This window comes from Balearica regulorum, chromosome 6 (genome assembly GCF_011004875.1).
Source record: "Balearica regulorum gibbericeps isolate bBalReg1 chromosome 6, bBalReg1.pri, whole genome shotgun sequence".
In the NCBI taxonomy this organism is placed as follows: domain Eukaryota; kingdom Metazoa; phylum Chordata; class Aves; order Gruiformes; family Gruidae; genus Balearica; species Balearica regulorum.
This window is the reverse complement of record NC_046189.1, coordinates 19,685,399-19,701,909: the sequence shown is the minus strand read 5'-3', so window position 1 is coordinate 19,701,909 and position 16,511 is coordinate 19,685,399. Positions and strand designations below refer to the sequence as shown.

General features: G+C 36.9%; 1 long non-coding RNA gene across 1 annotated transcript; it reads right to left on the bottom strand.

The window, feature by feature from the left end:
* Positions 1-544: 544 nt before the first annotated feature.
* Positions 545-13,993, bottom strand: LOC142602261 (uncharacterized). Its single transcript, XR_012835927.1, has 7 exons — positions 13,859-13,993; positions 8,572-8,661; positions 5,374-5,489; positions 4,021-4,145; positions 3,412-3,526; positions 2,052-2,082; positions 545-1,167 (listed from the first exon to the last, which is right to left on the bottom strand). It is a non-coding gene; the product is annotated as an uncharacterized LOC142602261 (long non-coding RNA).
* Between the last annotated feature and the right edge of the window lie 2,518 nt (positions 13,994-16,511).

The following is a 16,511-nucleotide window of genomic DNA, read 5'->3' as shown; positions in this document are numbered from 1 at the left end:
AAGGGAAATATATCCCCTAAAAATCAATGATAAGACATTACAATATAGGTAACATTACGCCTTCCTTACCCGACTGATAAAAAAACCCCCAGCATTTGCATAATACACCAATTTTATTCAACTTACCTAGAATTCACACTGTGATTCATAGAATCTGTTGTTCTACTCTGAGGTTATGCTGCTAATGCTTTTTAAGTACTGTACTTGCAACACACATTGTTTTACCAAAATATTTCCCTTAAAAAACCAAGCAATTAGCAAGAAAAGCAGGTGTTTTTGGAGAGTATTTGAAAGTATAATCTATTTTACCTGACTTTTCCCCTTTCCAGCGTTTCCAGCCACAGATTGTCACAGCCAGCAGTGCTTCTAACTGAGAAAAGTCACAAGATTTAAAAATTAAAAGATTACTGAGAACCTGTCACAGACACATATATTTTACAAACACCCCTATAGCATTACAAACTGTAAAAAACCCCAGATATTTATTAAGGATTCCCCCCCCCCCCCCCCCGAATTATTTTGGAGATTTTCTTTAAGGGGAGAAGAAGCAATATGTACAAAGAAGAGTTTCCTTCCCAGAGGTTTAAACTAAGCTACGTCAGGAAGAGCTGATGGACATATAGAAGTGGAAATTCTCAAGTGATTGTTTTATTTATCTAGGCAAGATTGAGCTAGTGTTGACACAACATTTTCATATGTTTTTAACTTAGAGGATTACCATGATGTATACACAGTCCCCTCAAAGCAGTTGCTGTCCAACCCTGCTCTTTGCAGCAGTGCTCTTTTTATATAGATCACTTGGGGTTTATCTAAGTGAAGAGCTAAAAAGGAATCTAGATGTGTTCTAAACACATGGAAAGAAAGGCAGACCTTAAGTACCCTAATGCTTACATTTTCCTGATGTAACACAGACATCCCTATTGCAATTTCAATAAAACACTATGATCTTAAAATATAGTACAGCCATGCACATTAATAGGACTCAGTATAGTAAACCTATGCAGCAGTCTCTGCAATCATACTGCAAGATACCAGAACTGATGAATACCCTATGGAGATCAGCTTGCCTTGGACCTTAATTGAATCATAGAGGTCTCTGATCCTAGGCCAGATGAAAAACCACAAAAACAATCATTAAGTGTATCACCATTTTTCTCAGGAAAGTACCTGCAAAATAAAAAATAGAGTTTCCATAACTGGCAGCACAAATAAGCAAGCAAGGATTGCAGACAGAAGGACGAGCTGTATGCCTGGTGGGGAGTAGGCACAATAAGCCCTTCAGATTGTAGAGTCGTGAAACAGTGGTACAAAAGTAAAGAAAGAGGTAGGGGAAACACGTCAAGAGGGCAAAGAGTATGAAAAACCTAATCAGGGCCTTGCCATGCCACAAATTACTATCTTATTCTTTCTCCCCATCTGGCAGTCTGTTACTGGATCATCACACACCAGGACAATTCAAGCCTACCATGACCTTGTTCTGGATTTTAATCAATTTTTGAGAACTGTGTGGCAAATGGATGATCAGCCAGTCCAGCTGCTCACAACAGCTCTGGCTGTTGTTTGATTCATATTTGTAGCGCTGGCCATCCCTCCTCCAGTACTTTTGACACTCTTCTTCTTTGATTACTTTCCATCCCATTGAGAAGCTCAGGTAGCCAAGTCCGATTTGCTAACTACTCAGGATTCTCTAAGTCTGATATGAAGTCATCTGAGACATTAGCAACTCTGCTAATTATATCTCAGTCATTGCAGTCACCATGTGATAAAAAACAGAGATGCTTGGGGAAGGCACAGAGGCATGACTAGCCAACACTGTAGACAGACGTGGAACAGAAAGACCACTCACCAAGCCACAGATGCTTTATTATGTATTGATTTATACTTTATGTTTCTTGGTGATCACTACAGCAATGCATATATCTCACATCAAAGTCTGTTTAGGCAGCTTAACATGTTGGAATTGGTAGAGTGTTTTTATTTTACTGATGAATGGGCATTTGATGCCACTATTACTGTTTCCCTGCAAAGGAAATTAATGTGTCAAACCTTACTTTGTGGGTGTTGCTGTGAATTTCAGTGCATCTGTAAGGAAGGCAAAGATGAGTATCAGTCCAATATAAAACTTGGTTATACAGAAATTAAATCCATGAGTTGATGTGTATAGGAAAATGACTTGCAACATACACCTTAAAAAAATAAAAAGGACAAAAATCAGCAGCTAATAGGAATCATAGTATTTACACCATTTTTTCATTTTGTGAACAGCATTGTTCTTTGAACTCCAAGTTACTGTCAGCATCCTTCTATTCCATCTGATCATATAAATCACTTGCATAGGCTCGCATTAAAGGCGCTCATGGATAACATTAGGTAGCATTTGTTACACATACACTGCCAATTTGAAGAGAATGAAGAAATACAGGAAAATAAGTTTTCTAGCTTCCCACATAGTTATTTCAAATGCTTTTTACGTTTGTCAATCCTTTTCTGTATCTGTCGCAGCCATTCTCTTCATATTTCTATTATAAATAAAACTCTGTGTAAGCACACATTTGTCCTACTATAAGAAAATTCTGAAATTAAAAAGCTACACAAAAAGAAAAATGAAGGCTTCAATGTCATGCAACTTCAGAACTCAGACTTGGTGTTAGTGAAAAATTAATTGTAAATTCACTATAAGCGGCACATGATTCATGAACTTTTCTTCAGGAAAGATGATACAGACTGTAATTAATGATAATTAATGTGCCAGATTCTGATAGCCTTAATCAGAAGCTTAATGCTTTGACCACTCTTTTTATCAACAGGTACTTTATAGTCCTGCCCTGAAGAATTCATTGTCTAGACCAATGTGACATAAACTGACAAAGCATCATATCTTCAGGGGCAAAAACCCATAACAAAGTTAAATAGTGACCATCAGACTGCAGTGTTTGAGTGTTTGGGTCCAAATTCAGCATAACATTTTAAGCCTGTGATTAAGGTTCCATTGAAATCAAAGCATTCACAGCATGTGCCTGAAGTTTGGTATGTGTTCCCATGGTTTTTTGGATATAAAATAGGTTTGTTTTTAAAAAAAACAAAACAAAACAAAAAAAACCCCCAACCCAACAAAAAACCCCTACAAAACAAAACCCCCCAAAGCATAATGCTATTGGAGATTTTGGCAATTTGTTACAAGAATACCAGGCCAAGCTGCTGAATAAGACGATATCATCTGGATTTCTAAGATGAAGCTTCCTAAACTGTTGTCGTTATCTAGATTGAAGTACAACCAAGCAAAGAAACATAAGTAGAGAAATCAGTTTTTAAATTCTCTGTGAAAACATTATTTTTCAATCATGATTCCACCAAGTCAATTATAGTGCAGTGACAGAACAGACCAGTGACTTTGGTGATTTAGCGCATTACCTGCTGAAAAGACAAAAGGTGGTGTAACGAGGTCCACCACTTTGAAGGACATAGTCTTCAGCCTCCCTCACAAAGGCCAGCTCTGTCAGTCTCACTAGTGCTTTCTTCTTGGACCCTGTAGGAGAAGCAAAGCCATATTTTTCTAATTTACTTTGGGTTAATGGCTTGGGTCTATAGGCAAGAGTAGATAAAAGACAATTTAAAATAATTCCAATTGTTAAAGTAGAAATCAAATTCAGGGAATGAAAAAAGAAAGCCCAGTGTTGGCATGAAAATGTTACATTATTATGTAATATTCCATTTCACTATTGTGCAAATCAGATATTAATATACACATTGATTTACATATATTAAGTATATATATACTTTCATATGCATACAAACTCATATATTTGTGTGCGTATGTACAAACTTATATATACATATGCTATAATCTATTTAAGAGAAAGAAGCCATAAACCCTATAAGCGCCTTTTCCTACTGTTACAGCTAGTAAAGGCATTAGCCAGATGTTGAAACTCATAGGCATCAAACAACAGTGATCATTATAGTCTTCAATCACCCCATTTAGAATTTACAATAAGCTAAGCAGAAAACCATTATTTCCACCTTCAATAAAAAGTTTTCCTCAGGCTGCAAACAGAGTTCTGCAATGGACTGATGCACCATCTGTTCTAACTTCAGAATCCTTTTCCGTGAAACTTCCAGCAAGGGGAACAAGCTATTGATGAGACCTAGGAATATAAGGACATCATTAGTTAGTATCACAGTAAGATTAAAATCCCTTGAGGGCTCTCATCAAAACCTAGATTAAAAAGAAACAAAGAAAGAGAGAAAAGGCTGACATTATAATAACAAACCATAATATAAGGCATAAAATTAACAAACATTATGAATTAATCATACTTAGACAATTACAATCCATATGGCTAGTTAAACTCAATCTGCTACCTGTAGTGACATAGTCTGGATACTGTATATTCAATGCCAGTGCATTTCTCCAGGATGTAATTACTTAATTTTGTGAATGAGAAAATGATGTGTAAAAGCCAATGTTTCCATGGATTCAATGCCCCAAGTCAGATAAAATGCATGAATGCTTATCAAATCTCATGATACTTTTTAACCCTATTTCATCACACTTATATTACCTTTAAGTATGTAAAAACAGTAAATTCACATTCACACTCACTACTAAGGTTAATACAAGAAACAAACTGGTTTCAAAGTTTAGTTTTCTGCAAACAGGACTCTGAAGATTTAGATGCCAATGAATGGCATAAGATTGATGAAATCAGTAATTCTTCTGAAGTTTTTTTTATCACTTGAAACATACACATTTGGATCCTGAGAATAACCACTTTCTTCTTTCCATTCCACCTACATTCAGACAGGAGATTTCAATCTCTCAGACTTGGCCTTGAGATTCTGGTTCAGTCCCCTCCTTTGTCACACATAGCATGTCGTATCTGGTGACATTATACATTCTGAAATTCGGGATGTTGAGACCTCCTTCTCCTCAAAAAAGAGATGAAGCCAGCTCTCTAATATTTTAGTCCTGTGCAGACTCTCTAAGGAATTTCAAGCTAATACTTGGTCCTTCCCCATCCCAGTCTTGAGGTCTAACCTATTCTTCTAGAACATCTGGAAGATTCTCCTAAAACAGTTTACATTCAACATAAATAAATCAGTTGGGCAATATAACAATATAGTTCATCACTTTGTACCTTGAATAGGCCTGAATTAAAAAAAACATTAATATTTAAAATAACAACATACACACACACAAAAAAGGGACTTGTTACATGGAAAAAGTTCTGCGGTACCTATCTCAAGTCTATCTCAAGCTTTCTTCCATCTAGTTATTCAGACCAGGCTGCTAGAATGAGGAAAGATGATATTCTTATATGCCTACCAGGGGGTTGATTTTGGAGGGAGGAGAGGACATCACGTTTCTCTTACCTCAAAGTGACTTTCCACAATGGTGACAGAACATGAGATTGATGGTAGATGACATTCCCAGTCATTAGTTGCGGCTTTAAAGCTGAACAACCACAAGCTCCTTAGGTTTGCTTTTTCTGGCACTCAAATAAAACATTAAATGATTATTACAAAAAGTTAGGACTAGTAAATCACACAGTGAACAACAACATTTTATGAAACAGTGAGGATTTAGCAGAGCTATGAGAGTGGCATGCTCAAAGGTCCAGAAGTTATCATCTGCTCTTCCCTATTTAAATATCCACAAAGTAATATCAAAACCCAACACAGCTCTATAAGATCCAGGTTTACTTCAGTCCTTTCATTTCAGGAACACAATCACAACCAAGACATTTAATTACTTTGGGACCCTGGTCTTCAAAATTCAAGTTACTTTGCATCTATAAGTGCAAAAGAAATATGTAATGACTGTGAAATAAATAGACATATGTTATCACCAGCTTTTTATTACATTATATCTTAAGACTGATGCAATCAGGTACAAAATAAGTTATACATAAAGCATTTCTGGTTTAAGGTTGGTTTTGGTTTTGTTTGTTTTGTGGTTGGGTTTGGGGTTTTTTTTAATTTGCCCTTTTTTTTTTTTCCAGTGAACAGGTACAAAGAAATGGAACATTTTCACTTTCCCAATCTCTGGAGTGCATTATTTAGAAAATATGTGCTTTTCTTTGGGTCCATAATCTCATTTATCTTCGTTATTTCTGACTTGTGACACATGCGATTCCAGAGAGAACGTTTGGTTTCCTTCATAGACAGTATGATGTGCCCTGAATACATTTAAAAGTTAGACTGTGCTGGCATTAGCAAACCAATCCCAGAGACAACACAGAAGGCCTTAGAACACAATTGGAGCTTTCTCACTGGTTGAGAGCAAAGTCTTGGCCCTGACTATGACCAGTAAATGTTTCCCTTATTCAACAATATCTATTTCATTAAAGAAACCAAAGGCCCCCCTAGTCAGTCTAGAGTGATTACTAATGCCCATTTTGAATGGTTAAAATCATTCAGCTTTCAGCCACATGCTTCATAATACCTTGTGAGGAGTGCTATACTCACCATGAAATCCTGTGCTTGTCATGTCTTATTGCTTAATTAAAATAATGTAATCAAAAACCTCACAGAACAAATGTGGACTGAAAAAATTATGCTAATCTTATCTGTATCTACTATTCACATATTACTTTGAGCAGAATAACTTGACTAATATGTTAATAATATTAGTTAACATACCCAACTATCTTGTCAAATGCTATTTTTATCTCAGCATTTACATGCATTTGTCATGAAGGGGGCACATTCTGAGTAAAAGGAATAAACACTGTTATGATTAAACATGTCTGACATGATGTTCTCATCTGAGCATCAGGCAATGCCACATGCATAGGAAACTCACTCTCATGCAGTCATAAGGCCATTGGCCTTACGTCAAAATCAAACTTACAGTGAGTGGGACAGCTTGATTTAGTAAGGAGAGGCATTTGATTATACTTTGAATTTGGCCCTAAGCACTCAGGTGAAAAATATGGCACAAAGTTTGAACCAAGTACAGCCTGGTAGGATTGAACACAGCATTTCACTGAGACCAGGAGAACTTTTGTATGGAAGGGAGAAACTGAGCAGAATCTTCTCGCTCTGCACAGCAACTTCAGGAAGTTACCAGCGTCAGGAATCAAGGGGGACCCAGTCCCCTCACGCAAACAGACATGCTTGACTCTCTGTGCCAGGAAGGACTTTAAAAGTGTTGCACTTAAAAAATTGATAGATAAGGAAAAGGGGAAGAACAGAAAGACTAGTAAGGAGAGGGACTGGAGAAGTGGTGCCATTTGTCCCTTTGGAAAAGGCCAGGTAAACCTATATAATTATGCAGCCCAACTTTCTAAGAAAGGACAGGTCTTTTAGCAGTCGTCTTTCCTCTGCTCTCTGAAGGCTCTGGAAAGAGATAATCAAGACCTGAGCTCATACAAGAGTGTACACTAATGACTTGCCTGCTTTCTCTCTTACTGCTGCTGGCATTCAAGTACAATGCCAAGAGTATTTCTCACATTGTTGCTACTGAATATGCTGGGAATCCTCTATAGTCCATTTCTAACGGATACTGCCCTGCCCCCCGAATTCTTTAGTATGCTTGCCTAGCAGCAGCATTACCAGAAAGTTTAATTTTTTTCCTCCAGTATGCATTTAGATACAATACAATGTGTAGAGACAGATTAACTTTCTCATGTCTCCTTGAATTTGCAGCTCTTCTGAAGCACAACACTACTTCACACAGAAGTCTGGAATTACCATTGTAGAAGCTCTGCAGGGTGGAAAGAAAACATGAACATGTGAGAGAGAGTTGTACTGCCACCATCCTCTCACTATGTTGTTGATTACGAGAATTTGTGCCTAATCCATACATCAATCAAAGCATCAGTGGCTTAATGACAACATCAAAGTAATTAACAAGGTATAATATGTTTGATATTAATCTTTGAATTTGGACACTTAAAAGTGTACAGTAAACAAATTGTTAATACTAGCAATAAAAAAGACAAGATTAAGAAAACTGCATTAGTAGTTCACAGATCAATAAACATTGTCTTAGATTAAAAGACCATAAATGTCTCAGAATTTGATAAGCACAAAAGACTGATTTTATACTAAGCCAATTTTCCAAAAAGGAAGTCTGTGTGATTTTCTAGAATAATGATACAACAAAAAGAGAAAAGCATTAAAATCTGAATTTAGCATATATACACAAGAAAATTTGTGGTAAATCTCTCTTGGAATAGTCAGAAAAAATCCTCTAATAAAATAGTAATTCTTTAGTACTATATGCCATCTTTTTCCTAAATATTTCAGATATTCAAGGGAGAAGAAACTTTCCAGGTATTTTTTAAGTTAAAGAAAAAATTTGCCTTTCCCACATAGTATCACATAGCTCAAATTCTTCATATTGTTAGCTCCCTCACAGTCTTCTGTAATCTGTTGTGCAATGGAATATGCCATTAGATCTTAAAGTCTTACTTGTCTCAAGTCTTTCTACCAAACTGCCCTCATGTCCATTTCTTGATCTTCAGCTCTAGTCTTTACATATTTCTCATTAGTGGTAGCTTTACTGTAAGACCTAATGCTATAATTCAGAAAACAAAAGAGGGGGAAAATGTTTTTTATATCCACCAAAAAAGAGCTTTGATATTTTCTGGAAAACCTCTTTTTTTCTGGATTTACTGCTATGAAAATCTTCCATTTTCAATTCAGTAGTCTCACCTAAAAATCAGAAAGAGATTACTGTGCCATAGGATAACACAAAAGTAAGCCTGGAAAATCACTTTACTTCTGATTTTACTTTATTCTTTGGCCAAACACCATCCTGCAGTGTCTTAAAGCACCACAACAGAAAGCATATCTACAGACATGCAACTGAGTTCATAAAAGCATTCCTATAGTCTGGTTTGGCATAAAACTTTACAGATACTTCAAACTAGCTACGGTAAAAAAGAAAGAGAGCCAGCTGCAATGATGAGGGCCCAGAATACCACAATAGACTTTTTTTGTGGAGTGTTCTAAACATAGCTCATTTGATTCACGAAGATTTCAGAAAATATTATAGGTACTTTTGTTGCTACATATTTTAGAAGGATAAACCCATCAGCAGGAAAGCTCTAATAGCACATTGCATCTTTTCTGATCAATGACAGATAAAGTGATAGTTATTTGTTCGCTGTGAGGTGGAAAGTAAGAAGCATACCTTCAAAAGACGGCTCCCATTCTGCCTTTTCAGGCACTTACTTTTGAAACACACTATTCTAGAAAGATCGGGAAGTAGCCTGCCTTTAGGAGAAGGCTATCCCCCAGAGTTTGACAGAAGCATAGAATCATTTAGGTTGGAAAAGACCCTTAAGATAATTGAGTCCAACCACCAAATGGACTCATGATGTCCACCACCTTCATAAAAAGCAAGGCACTATCTCATGTATCAGACCTGAAGTAACTTCACACATCACAGACAGAAGCATAGAATCACACAACAGCTAAGGTTGGAAGAGACTTCTGAAGATCATCTGGCTCAAAGCGGATCCATTAGAGCAGGCTGCTAGGACTATGTCCTCTTGGGTTATGGTATCTCCTGGGGATTCTAAAACTTTTCTGGTCAACTTGTTCTACTGTTTGACTTCTCTGACAGTAAATAAGGTTTTTTTTTTTCTTATGTTTAGGTAGAATTTCCTTTGTTTCAATTTGTTGCTCATTGCCTGTCATCCTGTCACTGGGTACCACAGAGCAGAGTCTGGCTCCATCTCCTTTACTCCCTACCATTAGGTATTTATATACATTGAAAAGATCTGCCCTGAGGCTGTTCTTCTCAAGGCTGAACAGTCCCAGCTCTCTCAGCCTCTCCTTGTATGTCGGATGCTCCCATTCTTTAACAATCTCAATGGCCCTTCACTGGACTTGCCCCAATATCTCCATGTCTTTCTTGTACTGGGGAGCTCCGAAAAAGAGCGTAGTCTTTCTGCCTTCATCTCACTTCATTTAGTGGTGTCTTGTGTCTCTTATATACCCCTAGTGCTATATGCTTTACCATAAAATTATTCACTCTTATTTTTGTATCTGACCACATGTTCTCTGCTTAAACTAGATCTGCATTTTTATTTAATGGATGTGAGACTTTGTATATCACAACTTATGACAGTTACTTTTAATCTCCTCTGCTAAGAAAAACACAGAATAATCCAGCAAGAGGGTTGTTTAATTTTGTTCAAGAATTTTTAAAAAGAAAACAATTAGTAAAACAAGGTGAATCATCATCTTTCAAAGCAGCTGTAATATTATAATGACTTGCATCAAGCCCAGTAAAATAAGGAAATCAATTATTGCATTGTCTTAGATTCAGAAGTAATACAACTCCCTTCTTACAGTAATACAACACACATAATCTCATCAGCAACAGTGGATATATAAATTAAGAGTATACAATTAATCAATCAGACTATTCCTGAATTCATTATGTAAAGAAAAATCAGCAGGCAAGGGCAGGATTGTATATAACACCACATTTCTCCTTTTGCTAATGACACACTTTATGTATTTCAGTCTGATTTTAAATTTAAAACAAAGAATGTGGTCTCTCTAGGGCAGGGCCAGTGATTAATTTTACCCGCATTTTGGTCTCTGAATTATTTGTGTTTATATAAGACATCAGTCCTGTGCCCTTTAGTTTCACCTGCTGTGTGTATCATGGTGCTCTCCTGTGATCGGTTCCACTTGTCTAGCATATTGCAATATGTTATATGTAATAGTCATATCTTCATTGCATAGCACTGTCTACTTCTGAAGATCCTCAGGAGCCCATTCCGTGACTGCACGCTACATTTGCAGCAGCTCTAGGTAGGTCATAAACACATAAGGAGTACCAATCCTCATGCTTCATGATATAAACTGTATGCCTGTGGGATGCTGCAGAGTTTCCATAGTTATCAACGACTAATGACGTTTTCCACAACTGGAGAAGTTCTATCCTGTGTGTAAATTCTAAAACTTCCTCTATATATTCAGCTCCAGGACACTGAAGACAGAAGGGTGTCCTTTTGGTCTGACCTATAGTTAGTTCTGAATCAGCATTTCCCTTGCTTTCAAATCACTACTTTAATAACTATTCCATGACTTTTCCATAGGCTGCTGATATTAAGACAGAGTCAGCCTGATACCTACAGTTTGGTAATCACTACAAAATTCAGTTAGCCAGGCCTTTTGTATATGATAAAAATTCTTGTTTAATTAAGACATATGAGAGCATTCCAGTTGGCATTCTGGCAATACAATACATAAAACTACAAGAAAAAAGTTTAATATTTTTAATACTGAGGACCAGACCATCAGCAGTTAAAAGGACCTGGTTCAGCTGACTCAGGACTGTGTTGACAACAGCCTCTCCTGTTTCAGATCATAACAAACTAAGCACATGGAAGTGTGACTACTTTGCTTTTCAGGTGCACTTATTCTAAACTGACATAAAGCTTCAGGTACATAGGATACGATTTTACCATTGACCTGAGCAAAAGAACTTGTCTATCTCTTCATCAGAGAATAAAGCACTCCTCCTTTTGCCCCTACCTACTCATCTGAGGAAATATGGAGCAAAACATCAGTGGCATAAAGCCAGGGATACCGTGTGAACGCTAGCCAAATAAGCTTCAGCAGAAAAGGTTTCTCCCTGTGTTTCTTTGTGCCGTCAGATCCCACTGAATTCTAGGCTTACTGCTAGATTACTAAATAACGTTACAGCTAAGGGAAACCAGGCTGTTGAAAATAATTCATTCCAAAAACATTGCAAGTGAAAATTTTATGAAAATTTCTTTCTACTTTGTCTCCTTCCAAAAGTAGTATCATTTCAGTGCAAGATTGCACAGGTTGCAATACTGCCATCTTTTTTAACAATTCATTAATTGCTAGCAGGTTGCCAGATTTTTATACAATCTTAGTCAAATACATTACTTTGTAGTCTGTTGACTCAGAATGGCTGAAAACATAGTTACCAGACATTACCCTAGATTCTTGGCCATTTCAAACATTGGTTTGAAACCAATGTTTCAACAGGACTCACAGATAAATGGTGAGATTTGGTATATGTTCATATACTTGCAAAAACAGTCTTTATCACTTTAGTATGAATCAGAACTGAAGTTACATGACACAGCTAACTACTGAAGACTTACGTATGCTTTCCAAATAACTGATTTTCACAATTTAGAAAATGTTAAATGGGCAAATACTGCACTAGACTAACTGGAGCTATGTATCTGTTCTCTAACACAGACCAGCACCAGAATCTTTAGAACAGAGCACAACCTACCAATATAGAATGGAAGGGTACAGAGGAAGACAAAATTCTCTTACTCATTGTACTGTGAAGCAGAACAACAGTCTCTTTGCTCTCTTCTTCCTTTGTATTCAGTGGAATATTAATAGATTTGAACTCATAGTTCATCTGATAAAATTACTGTACTTTTACATATACTTGGCAATTTAAAAAAAAGCAAAAACATACCAACTATATCAAAAGAGGAAAGGTGATCTTATGGAACAGCTGCTCATACATTGTTACTACATTGTTAACTCTCTTAGGTGTTTGCAATTGCCTTGATCTCAAGTCCATGGTCAATGACCCTTCTATTGCCAATCTAATTGTAATGTGACTGCTTACAAAGTAGGGACTTTTTAACCACTAGTGGGAACATCCTGGACTGGCTGTTGAACCTTTACGTCTGTTATGGTCAAGACAAAATTTTCAGTAGTAGTGACCTCAGCCATACATTGTTACTTGGATGAACAGGGTACAACTTTTAAGTAGCAGTTTATTACGCATCTGCATTTGCTTCTGCTGCTAACAACACCTGGCCAGCTTGTACCAAGGGTGATTTAGGTTTTTTTCCTGTTGTACAATAAAGTTCTTCTTTCTCCAATTGACTTATAAAAATTAATACAAAAATGCTAGCTAATGCCCACCTCTTGAAAAATGCATACCTGTGAGTTATTCTGCCCATACATTTTCTTTCTTGCCTCCTGCTGACCACAGACTTCAACAAAATACTCAGGTATTTGCAGAGCCAGCCTACTGATTCGGGGGGGGGGAGAAATATATACCTGACTTATTAGTGGTGTCTGTTACATAAAACAATGCATTTGAAGAAAGAAAATATCTACCTATTATGGTCATCTTACCTTTTACTTTGACAAAATTTTAGAGCACAGTAACTTGAAAGTGAAGAAGGTCTCTTTAATGAGTGTGGAATAGCACTCTTTCATCTCAAAAGACAGGTTTATGGAGGAAAGTGCACTGCTACAGTCTAATTTTATGACTTCACCGTCAAAGGATATCAATCACATATTTCCTGAACACTGCCCTCATTGGCTTCATATAGCTCTTGTAACATTGCATAAATAAAATCAAGATAAAAGAGAAAACTCTAAATGTTCATACATACATAGCACATGGATTCTGTGTGCTCCTGTCTCACTCTGCTGGTTGCTTAGCTTGAGAAATACAGCAAAAAAAGGACAAAAACTATTGCGATATGGCAGTCCCTGTGACTCCAGACAAATAATTTATCTGCCGCAGCCTACTCTTTCCTATGGTTTGTTATTTTAGATGGTAAATTTGGAGTAAAAATTATGATTGATAATGTACCAGTAGTAAGGAGTGAAATAATTGATACACAATTCACTTTCTCTGGAGTTACTCTAGTAAGAGTGACACAAGCACCATCAACATTTCAGAGGTTTCTGGAGAACACTACTTTGATCAGCTGAAAAATATGACCTCAGCCAAAATAGCATAATATATATTCTTTGGGAAGTCTAACACTTAATTGTACTTAATGTGTCTGCAAGTTCCACCAAAGTTCCATCAAAAAGAAATTACTACTGAAAGACAAAGCATCACTAGGGAAGGGTGAGCAACTGACACCTTTGATCTTCTGGCTCATCTGGCCCAGCAGGAAACATGAAGACTTCCTGAGGAAAAGCCCTCCACACTCTAGCAGTTTGAATCCAAAGAAAGCACAGCAGCCACTCCCAGAGCAGGCTTCATGCCAAAATAGATGGTTTCTTAAAAAAAAAAAAAAAAAAAAAAAATTAATAGTAATTAAAAAAAAATTACTCAGGTTTTTGTTGGGTTTGTTGTTGTGCTTTGGTAGTTTTGTTTTGGTTTTTTGTTTGGTTTGGTTTTTTACCCTAAGTTGTTTCCCAGAGTTAGGTGTGTAAAACTGAACATAGGCTACCACTTTTTGCTGGCTTAAGGTCAGCATGCCACACTCGTACCACTCAGCTCTTAGTCATGCACTGATTAACATCATGTCTGTTTCTGTTTTGATCTGCCATTTTCTTTAATATTGCCTTTAAGAAAAAAGGGAGGGTCACGGAAATGAGGTTTTTCCTGCTGAACTGATGAGCACAGGCACATATGCAGACATTTTCCATCCTCATTACAACAAAAAGCAGAGAGTGAATTTAAGGTACATGTAGGTTCATATGTGAAAAAAAAATGCACCATAAGTATTCTTTACCATTAAAAGTTGTCAGGTGTTTTTCAAGATTTAATTTTTCACATGATCACAGATTTTAAAAAAAAACCCTAAACAAACCACCATGATTCCTTAATAAACACAAATTTGAGGCAAGAATCTATGTATCCCTCATGCAGCATGGTTCCCACTGATACCAACTTAAGATCTGACTGTATATTGAAAACTTGTTTCATTTTAAAAATTCCAAACTCCCAAAGTGAGTGCAGAGACTATCCATGGAGCTTCATGCAATCAGGTATGAGTGAAAATGACTCTCCTCAGCCTATCACCACAAGAGAATCTGAAACAGGAATAAAAGGAGAGATTGAAAAGCTATTGAATAACAGTACAGAAGTACCTGAGCAAAAAAAGTGCCTAATCATCTGGTATATCACCTCTCCAACAACATAAAATAAAAAAAAAAAAAAAAAAAAATAAAGGTCCTTTGCTGTTAACTCTGGCAGAGAAGTAGATACTTTTGCCTTGATGGCTCTGCATCCACTTGGAGACCTGAGCTTCTTTAAAAACATCTTTTACCTTCTCCCCACATTCCACTTCAGCAGGAGGCTGTTGCTTCATACCATTTGAAGTCTATACTCAAAATAGAGTGACAACCATTAAAAATCAAGCCTCCTTGGTTTGATTTACTTAAAAGTATTGACTTCAGGATAGGTGAGAGCATGATCTGAATCATATTTCCTTCAGTAATTAGGGTTTGTAACATTTTTAGTAGAGCTAAGATCATCCAAATAAATTAAGGCAAACAATCTTTGTGTTTGGTTAGAATGGCAGAGCATCTCAAATCAGATGGGAAACGTCTGTTATCAGTTAAATTACACTTTTATCAGACTTTATTTTTCTCACTTTAGCTAGTGCAGAAGTAGCCTCACCTTTTTAAATGGCACAAGGAGGAGTACAGATCAAAGCCTTAGGCAGATGTCATCTCACACTGGCAGTTTTCCTCTGTATTTTGCAGTTGACCTGAGTAAGAGTTACTTTGAAGATCTACAAAAGGGCATTGAATATCATAAACAGAATTACAAAACATTTCATGCATGTAAAATGAAAAAGTTTTAAGTATGTGTCCATATCCAGTTGTTATCATCAAATGTGAACCAAAGTTAGAGAAGGGAGAGCAGAAATGGGCTTGGAAAGAACAGTATCATTTTGATTGTGATGCTCCATGAGAAAATTCCACCACATACACCTTCTTTCACTAGGTGTTTCCAAAATTCCATAATACATAGTGCTGTTTCCTCAACTCTCCAACCACAAAGCCATCTTACCCAGGAATAGCATATGCCAGCATTCCCTCCAAATATAATAAAGTAGGAATTTCTCCTCTTTTCTTACTACATGTAAATGCTCTTGAACTCTCACCTATTTCTCTGTTTTCATTTTGCCCCACCAAGTTTTTCTGGCCTCAATCAAGGCAGATTTCTTCACTTCCTACCCACTGATATTTTTCACCTGCTTGAAGAAATCCCTTCTCCTATTTATCTATCTGTGTTCTTTCATCTCCCACACTAGCAGGCACCAGTGGTTCTCCTTGCTTGCTCTAAATCTCCCAGGCTCATTAGTCCTCTTCTCCGCCCTTGATCTTCATCTTCTTCACCTTTGTGATTGTCTTCCATGTGCTTTCTGATATCTGTGACTTTCTGAAAACCTTTTCCGTTAGCACTGCAGTACTTCTGCTTTCTTCTGTGACCATCTCCACATGATCCTCTAACCCTTCGGTATTTCTTGTTATTGCTGTAAACTGCTCACCTTGTACTTTGCTTGCAGGTCTGCCTCCATTGGCTTCTGAGGAATCAGGCTATTTCTTTTGTCCTTTCCTGATCAATCCTGATGCTCTTTCTGCCTTCCACTCCATGAGTCATCCTCCTTTGTTTGTTCTTCTACACCGACGCATTGATCTCAGAGCTTTACTAAGATATAATAGATCATATGTCCCTCTACCCATTTGGTAAAATCTAAGTGACCAAACTTCACTATCTTCTCTCATGAGCTGTTTTTATCATGTGCAAGAAAGTTATTGTTCTTATAGCTATTTCT